At 40.1% G+C, this 20,296-nt stretch overlaps 1 long non-coding RNA gene across 1 annotated transcript; it reads right to left on the bottom strand.

Annotated features, from left to right (window-relative positions):
• Window positions 1–12,623: 12,623 nt before the first annotated feature.
• On the bottom strand, window positions 12,624–19,030 carry LOC118452627. Its single transcript, XR_004842422.1, has 4 exons — window positions 18,860–19,030; window positions 14,136–14,252; window positions 13,316–13,502; window positions 12,624–12,717 (listed from the first exon to the last, which is right to left on the bottom strand). It is a non-coding gene; the product is annotated as an uncharacterized LOC118452627 (long non-coding RNA).
• Window positions 19,031–20,296: the final 1,266 nt, after the last annotated feature.

Here is a 20,296-nt window from a genome sequence, read left to right as displayed (position 1 = left end):
AAAAGATTAATGCATCACATTTTCTACTAGTTAGTAGATAGTCAGTTCAACTAATTTATTAAATATGCGGAGAAACGTGTTTATAAAAAAAATGCATTAAGCTATGCACTTAACATATGTTTTCAGCATGTTTTCCATACCCTTAAGTAAACAGAGTTCAGTTCACAAAGCATCTTTCATCCCTGCCACCCCCCTTCTTTCCTGTCAAAGATAAGAGCTTGTGTAAAGTTTGGAAAAAATAATTTTCCACTTTATTAAAATGACAGATTTTGAAGACAGATAAAGCCATACTGTTTACAGGACATTATTCCTCTGCTGAGAAAGCGATGTTATCAGATGGCAAATGATCCAGCCTGACATAAACTGCATTTCCTTCATTCCATTTACAGGGCCCATGCACCGCTCCATGGGTTGGGCTCGCCTCTCTTTCGGAGACGCAGACGTTGAAGCTCTGCTTAACAGAAGGGGGAAAAAAAAACCAAAACAACCCAAACCCAACAACGAGAGCTTTCCTCAACTGTCCGAACAGACTTCAAAGACTCTTGCTGCTCATACACAACTACCACAGAATCATGTGGATTCCATAGCGATTCGAGAGTATTACGTGGAAGTTTTAAGAAGTTTTAAGCATGCCCTTACTCACCGCGCACCCAGAACCCCTACAGAACGTGGGCGAAGCTGGTTAGAACTGGCATAGCTGCTGAAGAGGGAGTGCACTGAACTGCAGGAAGAACAACCTTGGCGAACACCACAACAGACAGGAAAGGGGGGTATCAGCATACTTTTATGTAAATAAGCATTTAAGACAAAAAACACGAGAAATTAAAACAGAAGAGTAAATGCATATTTTCAAAATTGCCATGAAAAAAATTAACTATGCCTAGGTGTTTTTCAAGAATAAGTTTAATTTTTGACTAATGTTAATGACTTACCGTTGCCGGAATATCTGTATAAAACTTCCAGACAATCAGATAAATCACGCACACTGTATCCTTGCCCAACTGTTTACCCAATTTTGTTTTATGCCGTCACTGGCACCGTGGGATTATGACTTAGCTGTTTAAAACGCACCAACACAATGGAAAAAAAAGCAAACTGTGATTTAACATAGAGCTTCAAATTCTGCAGCGTTATTTTACGCTTGGGATCTTTGAGCGCATATATTCTAGGTTCATAACCCTGTGTTTTACTTTAGTGCAAAGTAGAATGACAAGCGTTGCCCAATACAAACGGCTGAGGAGAAGACAGCACGAGATCGAGTCTATTTAATTCCAAGACTTTCACAGAAAGTAAAACAAAGTTATCAGCTTACACTTTTACAACACCCGCATGGGCAGCCAAGCACATGGAAGGATGCACACAGGCACTCATTCTCATATCAAATCCTTACTTTAAAAAAAAACAACCAAAAACCAACAAAAAACCCCCAACAGTTTGGCTTACCTTTAGAAATTTCATACAGAACGGCAAGGGTTGGAAGGGACCTCAGGAGATCATCCAGTCCAACCCCCCTGCTAAAGCAGGCTCACCCAGAGCAGGTTGCACAGGACATCATCCAGGTGGGCTTTGAATATCTCCAAAGAAGGAGACTCCACAACCCCCCTGGGCAGCCTGGTCCAGTGCTCTGTCACCCTCAAAGTAAAAAAGTTCTTCCTCATAGTCAACTGAAACCTCTTGTGCTCCAGTTAGTGCCCATTGCCCTTTGTCACACAATCATAGAATCACTGAGGTTGGAAAAGACCTTTAAGATCATCAAGTCCAACCATTAACCTAACCCTGCCATCCCACCACTGAGAACTGGTCCTGACGCTTTTCAGCGAGCGCGTTGTCTCCCTTCAGAGGAGCTGAACTACTTGAAGTTGTTTGACAAGAATATGGCTATGACCTACCCCGCTGCCCATTCATCCAAGGAGCAGCTACACAAAATTTAACCCCCCAAGGCTGAAACCACTATGGACCTCAAACTACTGCAAACCCCAAATATTCAAAACATGTTATTTGAATTTCAAGCTTTGATAGGCTCTTTGTTTTTACTAATTTTAGTAATTTTACTCTTAATTTTTAGTGTTCCATCAGAAGTAGTCACAACTTTTCTTTCTGTAATAAAAAAAAACCCAGTAAGTCTTTAGCTTTGGTCCTATTTATATTTCTGCAATATGAATTCTAGATCTCAAATGCATTTAAAACAAGCCTGCTGAAACACCTCACGCACACCCGCACCTGCTCAGGCTGTTCACTTGCTATCCACAGTACCAGTCAGGTCCAGGTAGAGGCACTTGCTGAAAAGGCGAAACTTCACACCTTGTGGTTGGCAGTAATGTTGATTTGAGGGTTCATTCTTCTCATCAGCCCCTTTTTTCTTTGTCACTGCTCTATCCTGTGGCTACATCGGCATGTGGTGCTGCAGAAAACACCGAACAAGGGAACTTATCCAGACCAAGAACGAACAGCAAGGGCATTTCACTGCCCGCTCGGTGATGTAGCGGAGAGATGGGCACACCCTGCCCATTCCTTTACACCAGCAAGGGTAGAAATCACCAGGGAAATAGGTCAAGAGCATATGTCAGGGTTAATCACCACGTAATGCCCAACAGCAGAATTACAACACGTTACAGCTCCACAGGTATACCCTTCTCACCTCTCACCGCCTTCTCTGTGCTTCTGTCCTGCTCTCAAAATTTGCCATTCCCCGAGCATGGCAACTCGCAGCAGGATGCTTTTCCAGAACGGAGAGAAGAGATACACGGCAACCTCAAGGGAGGTTCTCTCAGACAGAGTTAGGGATGCCACGAGGCGTCTGACTCCGGGGAACAGAACAGAGACACACGCAGACTCTTTCCTGGAGGTAAGGCTTTAACAACATGATCCCTCCTAAGGGGGGCAACTCTCAAAATCACAGAATGGCAAGGGTTGGAAGGGACCTCAGGAGATCATCCAGTCCAACCCCCCTGCTAAAGCAGGGTCACCTAGAGCAGGTTGCACAGGACATCATCCAGGTGGGCTTTGAATATCTCCAGAGAAGGAGACTCCACAACCCCCCTGGGCAGCCTGGTCCAGTGCTCAGTCACCCTCAAAGTAAAGAAGTTCTTCCTCATGTTCAACTGAAACCTCTTAAGCTTCAGTTTGTACCCACTGCCCCTTGTCCTGGCACTGGGCACCACTGAGAAGAGTCTGGCTCCGTCTTCGTGACATCCACCCTTGAGATATTTGTACATGTTGATTAGATCCCTTCTCAGTCTTCTTCAGGCTAAACAAGCCCAACTCTCTCAGCCTTTCCTCATAGGGGAGATGCTCCAGTCCCCTCATCATCCTTGTTGCTCTACTCCAGACTCTCTCTAGGAGTTCCTCACCTTTCTTGAACTGGGGAGCCCAGAACTGGACACAGTACTCCAGGTGGGGTCTCACCAGGGCTTCCTTAGTTCACCCCAGCTGGTAAAGTCAACACAGAGATGCACTAAATCAAAACCCACTAGAACTTTTTTATACAGACACACACACACAGTAAATGCATGGTTCCGCTGCAGTGTTCACACCCTAGAACTCTGCGTAAATGCAGAATTTGATGCATTTTCTTGCACGCAATTGTTTGCAGTGCTGTATTACATATAACCTGCCCACAAGGACCCCCGCAAGTTAAAAAGACCTCTTTTAATTTAGAAGGAAAAAGGTAAGAAGTACAGCAAAAAGCTTAACCATAACGGAAAGGTGCTCATGGATGTGACTTTAAATGCAGAAAAATTCTCTTGATAGTTTTGATAATGTATTTGCTTTATAAGTAAGAAATGTTACATCCAAGAGTCTGAGCCTTTCAAATACTCATGGGGATACAAAACTGTCAAAGTGAGCCTCAAGAAATGAGGTTCTTTTTCACAGTGATGATGAAACTCACGTCCTTCATTCTTCCTTTTTAATAAAAACATTTGAGTTTTTTGAACAGTTAAATTTGGCACTTAACATTCTCCAAATGCCAGAGCCATACTTCAGTTAACAACACATCCATCACTAGTCGGAATGGGATTCCAGCAGCTAAGACATGATGTAAGAGTTACATGCAAAGCAAAAGATGCTCATCCTTGCTCTCCTACCCAGATCTTCCCCAAAGTGATAGGTTTCTTATTTGTTAGATATAAAGGGCAACAGAAATGGTTACATCTTAAGCAGTTGTACTACTTTAATGATATGTCAGTTTGGGTTTTTTTTTCTTTTTCTTTTTTTTTTTTTTTAAGCATTACCCAATAGACCGATTTCTCCATTGACAATGAGCAAGTAGATAACAAATAATAAATCACTGCTGCAATTGAGAACTAAACATTCAGCAAAAGACTTTAGATTATTTCTCTGTCATCGGGGTATCAGAAGTTACTTTTCAAGCAAAGATATATCACAGTTTATTTGCAATTAGAAGATACAGATTTCATCTGTTGAAGACTGCTTCACAATAAACACGTATGCTTCTATACAACCGATATAAATCATAGTTTGAGTACTAAAACATTTCTAGAAATACACACTACTTCCACAGAAATGATTTCCAATACAATAAGCTTATTTGAATACTACTGAAAAATAGTATTCCATTGCTGCCAATATGTCACTCGATCACTGAGGAAAGCTGCCTTTCCAAGTCAGTTGAAGTAAACATCCACCCCCCAGCCCTACCACTTGTTATAGCTGAGTGTAGGATGTTTACAGGAACTAAAAATTAGCTTAACCATACAAACACAGCATTGGCTTTCAAGACAATCCAAAAATGAATCTGCACCAACATACTTCAACGTATTGTGTGAGCTACAATTTGTGCCACTCATACAGCACACGCCACACTTAAGCCTTACAAACATTATGAAATTGGAACATATATTTCTAACATTTAATTTTTTAAATATCAGAACACGTTAATACACGTGTACAGTCCCTGATGCTGTAGAGGTACAAGGAAAATAGGAGAAAACTTTCTCACAGCCCACAGAGATCAGCATTCCGTTGAGCTTACCTGCCAAGGCCCTTGATGCTCACAGTAGACACCTAGAAATCCTGAATTCAAATAATTTTCAAAACTGAAACTCAACACAAAAATATATACGTAAGATCAATGGAATGGTACAAACTGGGTAACAGTCCTCAAAGATATCAATCTCAAACTGTTTATGCAAAAATAAACCTTTGTGGTACTGAATATTCCAACAGTTTCCTTAGCGTACTAAATTTTACAGCTTCTATTGCTACATTTGTATGTCTTCCTAGCTGTGTTTTCTTGAGCTAATTCCCATTCCTCCTCCAGAACTTTTTCAAGGTACTCCTATTATTTCAATCTTTTTCATTCTTATTTTCCGCCACATGGACTTAGCTACTCAGAAGTAAGAGTCATTATAATAGTAAGAGAGCAGAACACTATTACTTTAGCTTCGAAGTCTTATCTTGGATTTTACAGGTATGTTTAATTTAATGCCTACAGTCTCAGACAAACGAGATCTCAGCAGTCCAGGAAAAGAATGCTTCCATACACCCAATCAGCCAAGAGGCCAAGCCTCAGCCTTCTCCAAGCTCTTGTCTGAACGGGTGTTTTGCAGATTTACCGGGGGAAGGAACCACAGACACAGATTATTTCATACACAGAGGAGGGGAGGAAGCCTTCCAAATGCTTAACAGTCCTTCTTTGTATGAACAAAAAGATGAGCTCAAGCATTTCTGCTCAATGCAGCTGTGAGTTCACAGCAAGGGAAGAGAGTGCTTCACGGAGGCCAGTCTAAAGTCACCGAGGACTTTGATGTATTGCTTTTAAGTGGCCATAAAAAAAACTGCTCAGAGGAAAACCACGGGCAACTAATCCAGACCCCAAACACTGCTCTTCACAGGCGCTCCACTTGCTCAGCAAGTGAGGACCTTGGTGTTCCTCCCTAGCTTCCATCTCAAAGGTAACTGCAGGTTGCACCTGCATATATGGTATAGGACAGCCACCCAACATTACCAACTGCGTGTCCACAAATTCACTGCTGGCCTCTGGACCACCAACCTGGTTTTCATTCAGGTATTTTTCTCAGCTTTGAAATCAGTGCACTGCAAAACATCAGAAACTGATCCATGACTCCTTGTAATACAATACAATAGTCACAGGCCTCACATTACCAAGATGAAGTAACTTGGTGTTGATCACCAGGCTGATGGGTCACATCTGCCTCTTCCTTTCCCAAAATTCACTGTTACAGTTGCGGCCCCGTGCTGCCTAATTCCGAAACAGTTGCTTCCACTCCTCCTCCCCACCAGCAATGCTGCACAGCCAGCATGCCAAATTCCCATCATCCCTTCCCAGCAATCCCAGTACTGCAAGCTCACCTGGAATCACAACATAAATACGCACTTGGACAATACTTTAAGAGACCCCACCTTCGTCAGCTGCAAACAACAGCCAGGTTCGAGAACATGTTAAGATGTTCAGTACTTTGTATTTCATGTTAAAAAAAAAAAGTTCCTTCTATTTCAAACACTTGGCAAAAAAACCTCAAACAAAAATGCAGTGTGGTTTTTTTGATTTATTTATTTCCTGCAGTTACAAGCCACTTTAATTTGTTTTCATTGGAAGACATATGACAGCTGTGTTTGAGTACATGTATTGGATACCAGTACAATATAAATGTATGCATTAAGTAAAATTCCACAAGACTGGACTGAAAAACTGCACAAGAACTAAGCTTATAAAAGAAAAAGCACTGTTGTTATCTGGCACGTGGAAAGGCTAAGACAGCACTAACCAAAACGTCTACAAGATTAATTATGAGATAACAGGTTTACTTTGATCATTCAGAGAAGTTTGTTAACAGAGAACACGTCCTTTCTTCTAAGTCCAAATACTAGGAGAACGAGGAAATGCTAAGTATTTACAGCGAAGAAAGCTCGGAAAACAACTACCAGCACCTTTTTGGTTTTTTTGAGAAACCAAGATCTGTAAATTTTGCCTCAAAGTCCTTTTTATAAATATACCCACACGAATTATCAAGCCAAACTTATTTAAAAAAACCTCATTTTAACTGAGACTGTATTAAGTGTGCAAGCTGCTTTAAAAACAAGTCTCTGTAGAGTTGCTAGCAATTAATCAGATCAATAAATAAGTTCAGTACCTTCTAGCACCACACGTGTTCCTATGTCACCAGACAGAGCATCCAGGTAACAAACAAAATAGTTGTGGTCACAGGACTGTCACAGAAGAATGGCTCTCCTTGGTTCAAGCTTGGTCATTCACTTCCTCCTTGAAAATCGTTCTCTCTCCAACGCTTATTAGTCTAGCTTTCCCAGGACTAAGAAATACTAATAGTTTTAATTCTGGTAAGTTAAGAAGAGAAAAATCTTTCACTTTAAGTATTTGTATCTTTGGACATAATCTTTTTTACAGAATCACTATAGCAAAGTTGAACAAATACCACCTAGGTTTACTGTACTATCAAAGAAATTAAACAGTTTTTCTGTGTTAGGGAATAAAAAGATAACATTTTGGGAGGGGGAAGAATGGAGAGCTAAAATAGTGCAAGAATATTATCTGTCTTAGCAGCAGAAGTTACTTGCATGGGCCATTCCTTTAAAAATAGAAGACTAGAGAGAAACAAAGGAGAAAAGAAATCCCAGACAAGATCCAGGAAACAGCACGTGCAGATCCCACCCTGGGAAGAAGTGGAAAGCGCTGAAGCTTTTTTGCAGATAGCTGTTCCTACTGACGTGATCGCTTTAAGTCATTTTGGAACTGAATCGGTGAAGAGTTAACTCTGAAGAAGCACTTTCAAAAGCTGTTATTTACATGAAAAAAATAAACCTTTGTAGTGCCATAGCGGGGGCTGGCGCAAGCCAAGATGAGGATAGTGCAAACAAGTGCATACGCTATGCATTGTTAGAGCAAAAACACACCCTGTGTCGTACTTTTTTAAACATTATTTTGGCCTTGGGTTATGTCCAGCTTACAAGCAATAAGAGCACCACCCACTCGTAAGGGGACTCAGAACGTGGAATTTCAGAAAAAACACAACAAAAAGCAAGGCACATCAGATAAAATGCCTGCTAAGTATTCGACAGCATTTATAATATTTTTTCCTAAGACTCGTAAGTAACAGAAGCTGCTAAAACAGACAATTCAAAGAGCAAGTCTGGTTTATGGGTAACTGTATGAGAAACTAACCACCACTCTGTTACGTTCCAGTGAAGCATCATTCCATAGCTCACACCACAAAGCAGCAACGAACTCCGTTTTGAGCGATACATATGCAACAGCTTTGTGTCTCCATTTCAGACTATTTTTCAAGAAATCATACCCACGCTGTTAACAACAATCAGGTTAATTCATTCGAAGGCAATTCAACTGTGTCTGTAGAAACAGAGTTAGAGAGAGATACATGTTCATATGTATTTATAGAATCATAGAATCACTTTGGTTGGAAAAGACCTTTGAGATCATCGAGTTCATATGTATTTACGACAGCTTTTCCTCCTGACGTTGTCCAGGAATAGCCAGGTGCAGCAAACATCTGACTGAAAGCTAGAACTGGTACAGCTTCCAGTCGGGGATGTTTACAGCAACAGACTACTACACATCACTGCAACTGTCCAACAGTGCAAAGCGGCTGGCCACCTTTAGAGGAGGGGAAATAAAAAAAAGAGATTTAAGACATGCTTCCGTAACAATCCATCCAATTACTGTTCAGCCAATTCTGAAGAAAACCTTATTTTCACCTTCAGTAACAAAAACACAGTTCTAGACTCTCAGCTTACATTAAGTTAGCATGTTTCTACATGCAACATTAGAATACAAATTCTCCATTTTTACTATACATTTTAAGACCTCTTTAGGTTCAAATGTATTTATTTTCATGTTTTATTTTATATTTATAAATAAATAAATATTTTCTTAAATACATTTGAAGTATAAATAAACCACTTTTTTTTTTTTTTAAAGATCCCTTGACTTTACTTCCCTGTACCCTCATTCCTGGAGCTCTCTCAAAAAAAAAAAATGGATTTCCACTTTGAACACCCATTTTTTGCAGATAGCTATCCTTTCATAATTATTTGTACTTTTAAATAAAACTATATGCAAAATTAAAGGCAGTAGCAAAAGAAGCCATGTTCATAATAAGGAAAATATGAGAAACAGAAACTTGACAGAATTCTGAAAACATTTACTTTCAGTGTCACAATCCTACCTGACCAGTTTAAAGTGTTATTATAACCAACAAATAAAAAAAAAAAAACAAAAACAAAAACAAAACAAACCCAAGATCAACCCCAAACCACTTTTCTTTGGGTAAGCATTAAAGGAGAAGGGCAAGGTGGGAGAGAAACCAGTAACAGCCTCAGGATGGAACAATTTTACTTCCCATCTTCACCTATGTTACTATCAAACATTACACCTAAGTTACTATCAAACTCACAAGACTGCATTCTGTTCTGCAACAATCCATTTCCTCTCAGTTATAAGACCCTTTGTAACGTTAAAAATATTTACAATGCATAACACTTACAGAGGAAATAATTTCATTTAAACCCAAGTAGTTTATTATGCGCATTGCACTGAGTTAGTTGTTGCATATTCCCCTAACACTCCGATTCCACACAGTTGTGCACAGAAGTAATCCAAAAGTCAAAATTCAAAGGACTCCTGTGGCACTCCTGCTGTTGCTAGTTTCCCCCTTCTTTGCAACGGTCATGTGGAGTCTCAAACTGCTGTCAACTTTTTTTCTTTAACCATATAATTCTGGCTTGATCATATTCACATAATATTTATATGCCTTCATTTTGTAGTTCATAGTGGCATGTCTTCCTTTGACTAACAGAGCTGAAAGCAGACTGATGCACTCCCATTTAGCAGTCTTTATCCCTTCAGAAAGAAAAGAATTTTGCAAGTAAAAAGTTTTCTACTGCCAGATTTCATGTGGACTTCAGCAATTTAAGGTTGGTTCTTCTGGAGGGTTCTGTTTAGGCCTCCACATCAGCTCATAAAAAAAAAAGAAGTTATGACAAGGAGTTTAAAAATCATCTAAAACTACATTATTCAAGATTTCTCAGTCACAGAAACCCAAACACATTCAGTTTTCAAATAAAGGTTTCCTCCTGAAAGGTGAAAACTTGTTAGCAGTAAGTGCATTTCGTTATTACAGCAGTATGCCAAGATTAACGAGGAAGCTGCATGCAGTCACTATGGATACCATGCTGACCTTCATTATTTTTGAGAATAAATAGTTAAAAAGCCAGTGGTCATTTGCAACAAAGGCCTCTTCAGGCTGTTCCAAAACTAAAAATTCCTATTTTACATTGGAAAGAAATAGGCTATTTCATGCAGAGGTAGGCACATGGTATTTGGCTAATTAGGCTGCTGAGCATTAAGCTGCAATGAACCATTTCTTACCCTGCTTTCCTTTAACACTTACTTCTTAAGGAATAGTGAAGGTTACTACAATGTCACACGCCCAAAGCGAACAAACTCCCCACAACCTCCTTATTGTTTTAACATGGAAATCATAAAATAGCCAATATACATGACGACAAAGTCCCTCGCTGCTTTATCAAACTCACTGGCAACTACAAATACTTACACAGCATCTTACAAAAAGCAATTCTATTTGTATAAAAGGAGATGACATTTTCATTTCTAAATGTGGTGCTAAAGGTAGAGGCATTACAGATCACTTTGTACAGCCACATGCTTGAAAGATACAACTTCTTTATAGAAGTTCAATCAAACCTGAAGCTGTGTATTTACTATGAAGCATCTTCAGCTATTTTCCCAAAGACTACTTTTTTTTTTTTTAAACAATTATAAGTAGACAGCGTACTCCAGCTTTCATTAAAAGGCACGGCCCTCTCATTTTTGTAAAGCTTAAAAGCACTGAAAACAAACAGGATTTATTCTAATGTCATCACAAGCCAAAGAATATCAACTGCTGGCTTCTGTTAAAGCCTTTCACTATTTTTGTTAACAGCAGCAATAAAGAGATCATCCTTTGAAGTGCAAAATCCTAACTCCACATGTAGAGAACGTACAGAACAATGCAAATCTTTAAGACTACATAAAGTCCTTTTGACACGGGAAGTTTACCTATTTGTCATTTCCCAAAAGCAATGTATAATCACCTGCCTAGGAACTGTTCTTCAGCTGTCAATACCCGAGAATAACAAAAAAGGTTTAATACTAAAAAAGGGACACAATTATGCTACCTAAAGTCTGTGTTCACTCACAATTTCCAAATCAAAGTCACGCAGGCCACAGAGATTTAGTGCAATTTTCCTGAGCCTCAAGCATTATTTTACCAGTGACACCAAACTTCTACTGCACCTTAAGGTAGTGGAGGCCCCATCCCTGGAAACATTCAAGGCCAGGTTGGATGGGGCTCTGAGCAACCTGATCTAGTTGGCGGTGTCCCTGCTGACTGCAGGGGGGTTGGGCTCGATGACCTCTAGTGGTCCCTTCCAACCCAAAACATTCTATGATTCTATGATTCTAAGATCAGAGGAAGGAGGGGAGGAAGAAGGAAGAAGGGGAGGATGCAAGCAGCCAAAAACAGAGCTTCTTCCTTCTCTTCCCCCCACATCTTAAGACACCCTCACTCTACAACCAGCATGACCACTATGATTCACTAAGTTTGAAGCCTCCGTTGTCGCACAGAAATAGTTAAATGTAAACAGAGTCAGAGGAGTCTGTCTGCGCATGCGTGCTTGTGCGTGTGCGTTTTGGAGTCAAGGGCTTGTCAATCAGTCCATCTGTCAGCCAAAGCAGTTCAGCCACAGATGCCTGATGCAAGCAAAAAAGTGATGAGAACTGACAGAGGGAGACAGATGCTCACTTTTGCTATCAATTTTTTTTTTTTTTAAAGCCATGCATATTGACCAGACCAGAATTGAGAATTAAACATTAAAACCTAAATATAAAAGGGGTTATTAAACTGCACACAAATTTAAAATAGAGAGCTCTTCACAATATAAGTCAACAGCCAGCATTCACCAGTCTTCTAGTAGTTAAGTCTGGATTTTAGAATTCTATAGTATACTATAAAGTACAGTCTATTTAAAGACTACTGGTACCTGAATTGATATGCTCTCAATATGCTCTTTTCTCCTTTCCCCCCCCCAAACTCCTCCTAAGTATAAATCTAGGGAAAACCGTTAATATTAATATAAATCCAAACATTTGCTTTTAATAGATTCTTTCCCTTTTTACCTGACAGTAATGTAATTATACCAAACTATGTAAATACAAACCCATTCCTTTGATAACTATAGTTAAGTAGCCAGAACAGATTTTATATTGGAAGTCCCCATTTTTTTTTTTTTCCTCCTTTCTTTGGTGGAGGGAGGGGGGGTCAGGGAGGGGAGAACAACTTCTTTTCACTAGGCAGTTTATTTCTAAACTAAATGCTCAGAGAAATTTATCCAACTCTGAAGTGATTAAATTCTCACCATTTTTATGCATTTTTAACTAGCCTTATCATTCACAAGCGTTTTTATTCCACTTTTTTAGGGATCACAAAGAATAAAATAAGCTCTTTGCCCTAGGTCAAACAGCGCATCTGAATCAGCATTACATTTTAAGAACTAGAGCTTGCATCTCTTACGTAATCCAAATCACATCATCTCCAAGCGCACTTACGTCATGCAGTGATTCAGATGTGTGTTACTGCCCTGAATACTGACTGTGTGCTGTCGTGAGCTTCTCACACCCAGAGTTCACTGTAGCGCTAGAAGCTGTTAATGCACAATGAATTATGATGAAGTAGGAAGCATACGTAAGTAGTTTTAACACTGCATTTCCTGTGTATTTTCAGGAAAGCACACACACTGCTTCTTTTGATCACTAATACGTACATGGTACAGCTAGCAATTTTGATACAAGAGGTAGAAGGATTTTTTTAAATTGGGACATGAATTCTAAAACTATGAAAGCGATTGAATCCAACATGACCAGTTGAAAAAAGGAGAAAAAAGGGTCTTGGTATTTTAAAAATGTATGGGAAAGCATGGAAGTAGAATGTTAGTAGTATAGCTGAGATGAGGGCTTGGATGCATGTGCACATACAATCATTTCAGAAAAACAAACACCTAGAAGTCTGTGTTGTAAAATAATACTATCTGACAAAAGGAGATCTAAGGAGGACAAACTACAGAAAAAGGATGATGGTGTGAGCCAATATAAAGTTCAGATTCAAAAAGGGCCTCTGCCCACTTGCCCCACATCTGAGTCTGAACAAAGTTAGAACAAAACCCTTGTTAATCTGGGGTAGATTCTTGGAGAAACTTAATTAGAAACTATTAAAACCAATGATTTCAAATATTTCACAGCTACCTCTACATGGCATGTCTCCATATTATCCTGAAGAGTCTTCCAATTCCTAATTTGGGCCCATAGTCTGCCTTTTCTTCTTTCGAGGTAACCAATATCTCCCGTCCAAGATCGCAAAGCTGTCTGTAGAAAAATGAGCTCTGTCTTGTTAAATGCATCTTTAAGTAGAAGATTCAGATGATCCTCCAACCTGAAAAACAGAAAGTTCACACTACTGAATATACCATAACTGATCTGATCACTCTCTCTTTGAGTGGAAGACAGAAACAGGAGGCCAAAAAACCAACCCTAACACTTGAGAAGAAACAGAAACAAAGAATTAATTTACTTGTTGTTCTTTGCACTAGTACCAGAAAAGCCCTACCCATAAAAAAAATAACCTAAATACAAATAATTCAGTCTTTAATATTTCCAGTATCAAGTTTCCTAAAACATTGCAGCCCTCCATGCCTGCCGACTCAAATATGGCCAAGCACAAATAGAAAAACCTTCCTAAAAAGACTGAAACCAAAAAAAGCTATATAAATAAGTCATCTGTTAGGCTAGGTTGCTTGGAGGGGAGGGGGAAGGGTGTTGGGGTTTTTTTTTGTTTTGGGGTTGGGTTTTTTTTTTTTTTTTTTGAGTGGGTATCAATTGAGTCTGGTGTAGCAGACTCAAATCAATGACACATTTAGCACAGTCCTTCACTTAATGACTTTTCACTCGCATTTGCAATTATAATTCTCTGGTGATATCAGCTGCCAACAATAGTTCTCTGTAACACTGATGGAAACAAGTGGAGAATTGCAAGGAGACAGTCATACTGCAAAGTCCCTTTGCTTACCTTCACTGAGCAAGGCCACATTTGGATAGTCTGCTAACATCGGCAATCCAACAACGAAGGCTACACCATATTACTAGGTGGCTGGAGAAGCTGGTAAGGGCCAGGGCACCAAGAGATCTGCAGGCAATACAAGATAAATGTTCCCATTTTAAGAGTAATCCTGCGTGAACATATTCCAGTCCTTGCAAACTGGTATAGCTGCAAATACAACAAATCTTGGCATTTTCACACTTAATTTTGGTAAGCAGAGCCTGGAGATTGCTACTGCAGCCTGTAGACTGGTGAAGGTGCACTGTCACAACAACATATTTCCCCTGCTGTATGAGAGCTCAACTCCCCCACTGCAATTAAAACCTGCAGAGTATCAGGCTGAAGCAATCTCTACACCAGCATCAATCTTAACCTTGCTCCCAGAGCATATACGATTTTTTTTTTTTTTTTAAAATTACTTCAAAGAAAAAAAGCTCAACCCAGCAAGCATGCAAGTCACGAACATCAGATAAGTGCGTGGCATTTCGTTTTACAAAGCGTCTTTGTCCTTATGCGCAAGTTCAAAAAAAAAGTTAATTATTTGTTTTGCAATAATACCCAAGAGACCCATTCTTTTAAGTACACATATACAGCCTGGTTCCACAAAGGAAACAGTCCACACAAGAACAGCATGCACTCATGGCATCCACTTCAGGATCAACACCCTCAAAAACAAAAGCCATGCAACATAAAAAATTAATACAAAACACCTTTCAACTGCTCTCAGAACAATTATCTCTATTTAAAATGTAGATTTCACCAAGTTCTTTTTAGAAAGTAATTTTCAGGAGTTACTGACAGTAACTGGAAACAGACATAATGCCCTGGGCAAAACAGTTCATTTTGAAGACATTACTCCATATTCTCCAATCAATCTTACATAGGATCTGACAACTATACTTGGAAAATTACAACTTTCATAGCCTCTGCCTCAAACACCATCTCCTCTAGAATCAAACCACCTCCTCCAATAATTTATAACACAACAAGGATTAAACTGCCTTTCCTAGTCTGTAAATATGCCAGGAGTATATCTGACAAATTTGAGTCATGTTTGCCTACTTGGAGCAATGTAACATTTAACATTTAGTTCTTGGACTACAATAAGAAGAGATGCTCAATTTTTTTTGAGAAGACAAATGACTTAACAGGACATTTTTTTTCTAAATCGTGAAAATAATCTTTGATTTTCATACTGACAGTTAAAAGTTTTGCTTACCAACTACCAAATGCATTAGTCTTCTTTTGCTGTATTCTATACAGAATGACCAATATCATCTAGAAAAAGTGGCATGGCATTCACAGAAGGTTCCTGACAAGCACAAACCCCACCATACTCATGTCTGAGAAAGTCAAAAAAAGGAGGTACAGAGCACCGCCAACTTCTGGAAGGCACATGGAACACATCCACATGGAATTAATTTTTTAAAGATGTGGACAAAAAGATAAAAATGAACAATTAAAGATTTATCAAAGACTGAATGAACCCGACCAACCTCACACCAAAACATGGGGGGCTACTTTGATGAAAGTGGAATGGCGCATGTAACAAACTTTGACTTTAGGACAGCTTTTGAGGTCTCCCACCACAGTCTCACCTGGGAGCTGAGGGAGACCAAGCTCAATAAACAGAAGGGAAGCTGAGCTGGGAAACTGGCTGGGTCTCTGGCTCACACGGCTGCAACCAACGGCTGAGCGTCCTGCTGCAAGCTGGCGAGGGAGGACCCCGGGGCCAGCACAGGGCTCCAAGCACGCTCAGCAGCAGCCAGGAAAATCTCACCGGGTTCAAGAAGGACAAGCGCAAAGCTCTGCACCCAGGGCAGAAGAACCCCATGCGTCAGCACAGGCTGGGGAGAGCTGGCTGAGCAACAGCCCTGCTGGAAAGGGCCCCGGGGCTGGGGCAGAAGCCAGCTAAAACAGGAGCCAAGGTCTCACTGCAGAGAAGGCAAACTGCAGAGAGGACTGCAGGTAAGGGATGTTATCCCTTCCTGCCTGCCATTGGCAAGGCCACTCTGCAGGCAGTGGGTGCTCAGGTGAGGACCCCCACCCACTTCAAGGAGGACGCTGAGGAACCAAGGAGGGTCCAGCCCTGGGCTACCAAGGTGGTCAAAGGCCTCCAGGGCATCACCCACAGGGAGAGGGTGAGGGAGATCGGCCTCTTTTCTCTGGCAAAGAGAAGGCCAGGGACCATCTAAGAGCTGCCTACAGCTGCCAAGGTGGGAACTGTAAAGACAGTCAAACCAAATGCGTTCTCAGCACTGCCAGGTAGGACAAGAGTGAGCAATGGCCTCAAAAGGCAGCATGGAAAATTCAGGTTGGGCACGATGACAACCTTTTTCACCAGGAGGGTGGTGGAGCCGAGGAATGGGCTTCCCAGAGAGGCTATGGATTCTCTGTTCTTGGGGGGGTTTCATGGCTTTGTAGGACAAAGCCACGGCTGACCCCACCAAGTGCTAGTTAGAGCTCTGCTCTGAACAAGTGCTTGGACCAGAGACCTCCAGAGTCTCTTCTGACCATTATACTTGCAACTCCATGATCTCATTAATTCCTGTGATATGCTTCCAGCAACTATATCTTTGTTTATATCACTATTCTCAGACACGATGATGTCAATAAGTCTTTGGAAAAAGAACTATCCATAGATGGCATCAGTACAGACTTTCCTACAAAAATCCAGGTGTTATCAGTAAGACTACAACGCTAACAGCTCCAACATTTCTCAAATCACTAATATTTAATGTTCGAACTGTTTTAATCACCTGGTGCCAAATATTTGAAAAAATAAACTACAGAGAAAATAAAAATTGCATACCTATGCCTGCTGAATTTAAATATGTTGCCAAACACTATCCCATGGTCACCTTTGTAGATCACTCAATGGTCCTCCAGAAAAACCCTTTCAAGATTATATTTTTATGCCAGTATCTTCGAGAACAGGAAATACGAAAGATACTTTCACACTGCTTCCTTGTAGAAGCTCCCTCAAATTTGAAAAAGGCAGTAGAATGTTTCCCACAAGACAATTTTGAACATGAAATTTTCAAAATGTCACTCTTCAGCAACACACAAGGATGCCTTACATTTAAGGCTAGACTACCGATTTTAAGTCTCTTTTTCCCTAGCATGTCTCAATTTTGTTTCCTCACGGTATTAAACATAGCTTTTCAAATCATAATAAACTAAATATAGAAGATGGACAGTACGACCCATCGTTCCTGTGCCACAGTACAAATGTAGAGCTTTAGTGACAATCAGAATTAAACCAATGACAGTAAACAGTTTGGGAGTAACTTAGAAGTAAAAGGACTGGTTCCTACACCCCATTCCTAGGACCATGCAGATTCAAGCAACAATTCAATGCAGTATCAAAACAGCTTGGTGAAGGCCATCCACCTGACATTATAATCCTGCTTTGGGTACTTTTGGTCAAGTGAACCTTGAATTATCTCATGCTGTCACTAAGCTTCAAAATAAGAATGAAAGGTACTCAATTTAATCAATAAGACTAGTAGCTAAAATGAACTCTCTCTTCCTTGCACTGGTGTTTTTCCACACCTTTTAGTGAACCAATGTATTAATCTAAAAAAAAAAAAAAAATAGAACCCCCTATCCCCACATTAGTGGTTAGCGTACTGCTAGAAGAGGAGCTCTGAAAAACAAAACTGTTGGTGCTGAAGACAATATTCACACTGCTTGTATTCCAGGGGATCTCACTTCAGAATTAGCTCTGGCTAATGGTCTAAACAGCCTTAAACCAAATGCATTAGCCAAGTCCAGCAGCACACCTTTCAACTCTGTTTCATCCAAAAGAAGTAGATTTGCATGTTCCACAAGAACTGCAGAACAGATATTGGAGACCATCAGAACGGTCATGTCAAAATTGCATTCCTGATCCCAATTAAAACGTGAACGTAGTTCACTACATGACCTTTCGGCTGTTGTGCAAGTTGAATCAGTTTAGTGAGATGTCCGCTGCGTAAATGGCAGGAGAAGCACATACAGCATGAAAGCATTTCCGAAGCTTTAAGCCATTAGATAATTAAGCAATATGAATCAGAATAATATCCCAGTGGAGTTTCATTTGGCAGCAAATTTTCTAAACAAGTTGGAAATTTACAGGTCCATTCTGGGGTTCACGTGAATGTTCACAATGTCAAGAAATATCCTAAACCTGGATTGCCAAATGCTATCCAGTCAAAGCTGCTTCTACCATTTGGAGAGTCCAGCTCTGAGCAGGATTTAAAAAAAAAAGATTCCTTCATTCAGTCTTGGCAAAATAATCTCTCAAAGAAAATTATTTAGGATTCATCACCTTCCTCTCTGAAACCAACAAAAAAAAAATATCTATTCCTTAGGGGAAAAGAGAGAATCAGCAGCACAGAATGCCATTATCCAGTCTATAGGTATCAGCACTCTGGAGATAATAATGCAGAGTTATCCCAAAGTTAATCCTGAAGAAATTTTTATTAGCTGCATTTTACATCACAGAACCTAAACACTTAATTTTGCGCATGCCTACAAAATACAGAATGCATGAATGCAACAATTACATGCAGTTGAGATCTCTGTCACACCTCAAATAGAACTGTGCAATACGACCACCATTTAGTGCAATTTAGTATTGCTTTATAATTATCTTAACGAGGAAGGCTGTTGCACAATGACCATTGCAAAACCATGAAGAGAATACTCACACCAGAGCCTGACTACTGGTGCATTTTCAGGATGGTTTAAATTGAACATGGCAAGAGAACTGTGGCAGAAGTGTAGTCCTGTTCTCTGTCTTGCAGCTGAGGGATTCCTGCTTCCTCCACTGTTACAGGAATTTTATAATTTCATGATGACAGTTACTTGGACAACCACTCCATTAGCTGCAAACTAATCCTGGGGAAAAAAGAAAAAAGGAAAAAGATCAGTTTTCTGCTACACAGCAGGTAGCTGACCTCAGTTACCGGCTGGCAGTACAATCCTTAGCACTGACAGGAAAAAGGTACTGTATAGGGCAGGGCTGCCTGTTTTGGTGGCAATACAGTGTTAAATTAACATAGGTGAATTGTTTAACCACAACAGGAACCTTTCCCAACCACCCTCTCAGAAAAAGACAGCAACGCTTAAGACCTCTGGTATCAATATTTTGAGTGGGGAACAGTAACATGAACAAGCTGTATCTCTCATAAAGACACAGTAAACAACAACAAGTATTTGGCAAAAATCACACTCCTTTAAAGGTAGTATCAACTTTACAACCATTTAGATGTAGCTTCAGTACTTCCATGCCTTACAACAGGAAACCGAATTTGAAAAACCAGCAGAGGAACACCGAGCTGCCTCTCACTCTCTGCATCACAGTTCACCCCAACCACGCATCCGAAAACTGTCCTTCAGCACTTTAACACCGCCTGTTAAGATGGAGCTGCTCCCACTGACATTCATGCAAGAGAGTCAGCAGACTCCACCTCCATGGAAATCAGCTGAGCAGGACTTACATGGCAATCACTTTTCCTGAATGCTGGGGTTAGAAGTCTGTCTTATATTACCAATGCTCCACCTGCTGGTATGTGAACAGCACAGATTAGTCCAGAAAGCATCCTGACCTTGCAGAGGCAAAGACAAACCAAAAGAATGCAAAAATAAACAAAACTGGTTCCGAGTAGTCAGAAGCATCTAAAGCACCTAAGGTAAAACCTCCCCTGAAGAATTTGGCAGTATAATATGTTTCTGAATACTAATATTCCTGAAAAATAATTGTGAAAACCTCTAACGAAAGATGTGGTTCAATCCTCCTTTGGTGGCTGGCTGGCTACTAACATGTTAACATTAGTTACTTCATCAGGACAAGGGTACAGTTCTACAGAAAAGTTTGCACGAGAGATGCAAGCCAAGCCCAACTGTGGAGCTCCACACAAAACCATCATCAAGACTGGAGTTTCTACATTATAAACTTGATTTTATAGCAAACTTCACTAGTGCCCAAAATCTCATTAAAGCCAGGCATCTCCCCAAAACAAATAAACCAAAAATAATTAAAGCTGCCCACCTCATTTCACCACATTTACATATGAAAAATGTGTTTACAAAAACAATAAATAAGCAAATGTGTGGCTCGTCACAAAAATTCTGCCATAGTCAAT

The sequence above is a fragment of the Egretta garzetta genome, unplaced genomic scaffold, assembly GCF_000687185.1.
Source record: "Egretta garzetta isolate BGI_Z169 unplaced genomic scaffold, ASM68718v1 scaffold167, whole genome shotgun sequence".
Lineage (NCBI taxonomy): Eukaryota > Metazoa > Chordata > Aves > Pelecaniformes > Ardeidae > Egretta > Egretta garzetta.
The sequence above is the reverse complement of the archived record's forward strand: the minus strand, read 5'-3'. Positions and strand labels throughout refer to the sequence as shown.